Source organism: Phyllobates terribilis, unplaced genomic scaffold, assembly GCF_046119375.1.
Source record: "Phyllobates terribilis strain yellow unplaced genomic scaffold, ASM4611937v1 Scaffold_8432__1_contigs__length_30023, whole genome shotgun sequence".
In the NCBI taxonomy this organism is placed as follows: Eukaryota; Metazoa; Chordata; class Amphibia; order Anura; family Dendrobatidae; genus Phyllobates; species Phyllobates terribilis.
This window is the reverse complement of record NW_027371172.1, coordinates 10001-12500: the sequence shown is the minus strand read 5'-3', so window position 1 is coordinate 12500 and position 2500 is coordinate 10001.

Here is a 2500-nt window from a genome sequence, read left to right as displayed (position 1 = left end):
CTTGATACTTAGTCGTTTTTGCAAAATTTCTGACTTTTTGGAAAATTTCACAATTTTGTGAAAACTTCCACAAAATGAGGTTCTAGTATGTTAGAGGGCATCCCAGGAGGGCTCCAAAAGTGTGGGTAAAATATATATCCCACAGGGGGAAAATTGAAAAAAAGTTGAAAAAAAAAATTTTTGGGGACTTAGAAAATTTTTCAACTTTTGTCAGACTTCCAGACAGGGGGCGTGTCAGTGCGCGCATCCGATTTCAGTTCCAGAGCGATTCGCGCGATGAGTCCTTGATACTTAGTCGTTTTTGCAAAATTTCTGACTTTTTGGAAAATTTCACAATTTTGTGAAAACTTCCACAAAATGAGGTTCTAGTATGTTAGAGGGCATCCCAGGAGGGCTCCAAAAGTGTGGGTAAAATATATATCCCACAGGGGGAAAATTGAAAAAAAGTTGAAAAAAAAAATTTTTGGGGACTTAGAAAATTTTTCAACTTTTGTCAGACTTCCAGACAGGGGAGCGTGTCAGTGCGCGCATCCGATTTCAGTTCCAGAGCGATTCGCGCGATGAGTCCTTGATACTTAGTCGTTTTTGGCAAAATTTCTGACTTTTTGAAAATTTCACAATTTTGTGAAAACTTCCACAAAATGAGGTTCTAGTATGTTAGAGGGCATCCCAGGAGGGCTCCAAAAGTGTGGGTAAAATATATATCCCACAGGGGGAAAATTGAAAAAAAGTTGAAAAAAAAAATTTTTGGGGACTTAGAAAATTTTCACACATGTGTCAGACTTCCAGACAGGGGAGCGTGTCAGTGCGCGCATCCGATTTCAGTTCCAGAGCGATTCGCGCGATGAGTCCTTGATACTTAGTCGTTTTTGGCAAAATTTCTGACTTTTTGAAAATTTCACAATTTTGTGAAAACTTCCACAAAATGAGGTTCTAGTATGTTAGAGGGCATCCCAGGAGGGCTCCAAAAGTGTGGGTAAAATATATATCCCACAGGGGGAAAATTGAAAAAAAGTTGAAAAAAAAAATTTTTGGGGACTTAGAAAATTTTTCAACTTTTGTCAGACTTCCAGACAGGGGAGCGTGTCAGTGCGCGCATCCGATTTCAGTTCCAGAGCGATTCGCGCGATGAGTCCTTGATACTTAGTCGTTTTTGGCAAAATTTCTGACTTTTTGAAAATTTCACAATTTTGTGAAAACTTCCACAAAATGAGGTTCTAGTATGTTAGAGGGCATCCCAGGAGGGCTCCAAAAGTGTGGGTAAAATATATATCCCACAGGGGGAAAATTGAAAAAAAGTTGAAAAAAAAAATTTTTGGGGACTTAGAAAATTTTCACACATGTGTCAGACTTCCAGAGAGGGGAGCATGTCAGTGCGCGCATCCGATTTCAGTTCCAGAGCGATTCGCGCGATGAGTCCTTGATACTTAGTCGTTTTTGCAAAATTTCTGACTTTTTGGAAAATTTCACAATTTTGTGAAAACTTCCACAAAATGAGGTTCTAGTATGTTAGAGGGCATCCCAGGAGGGCTCCAAAAGTGTGGGTAAAATATATATCCCACAGGGGGAAAATTGAAAAAAAGTTGAAAAAAAAAATTTTTGGGGACTTAGAAAATTTTTCAACTTTTGTCAGACTTCCAGACAGGGGAGCGTGTCAGTGCGCGCATCCGATTTCAGTTCCAGAGCGATTCGCGCGATGAGTCCTTGATACTTAGTCGTTTTTGGCAAAATTTCTGACTTTTTGAAAATTTCACAATTTTGTGAAAACTTCCACAAAATGAGGTTCTAGTATGTTAGAGGGCATCCCAGGAGGGCTCCAAAAGTGTGGGTAAAATATATATCCCACAGGGGGAAAATTGAAAAAAAGTTGAAAAAAAAAATTTTTGGGGACTTAGAAAATTTTTCAACTTGTGTCAGACTTCCAGAGAGGGGAGCATGTCAGTGCGCGCATCCGATTTCAGTTCCAGAGCGATTCGCGCGATGAGTCCTTGATACTTAGTCGTTTTCAGAAGTCACAATTTTGACTTCCAGGACCCGCAAAACGTTTGTAAATTGAGCCCGCTCCCCAGTTCCAAGCGTTTTGAGGTGTCCCCGGTTGCAGTAATGCAGCCTGCCCACTAGATGTCGCAAAAGAGACAAAAAGTGAAAAAGAACCAGAATGAGGAAATTCCAGGGAGCCGAATCCGCCTGACAGTTCCAGGCGATCGGGCACTTTTTTGCATGCGTCCCTAAAGTGGGTATAGGGTGACACTCCATGCAAAGACCCAGTTTTGCACACCACCGGCAGAATATATGAGAGAGAGGTACCTCTCAGCCCCGACACATTTCGACTCATTTAAGCTGGTTTTCACCTCCGTAGGCCTGGGTATGCGTTTTGGCTATGAGTCCCTGTTCGGCTGGAGGTCTGCACCTTGGCTGAACCCAGGCTTCCGCAGCTGCGTGGGGGGACTTTTGCCGGTCGCCTATCCCAAGTCAGAGAGGTGTTCCTGGGTTGAAGTGA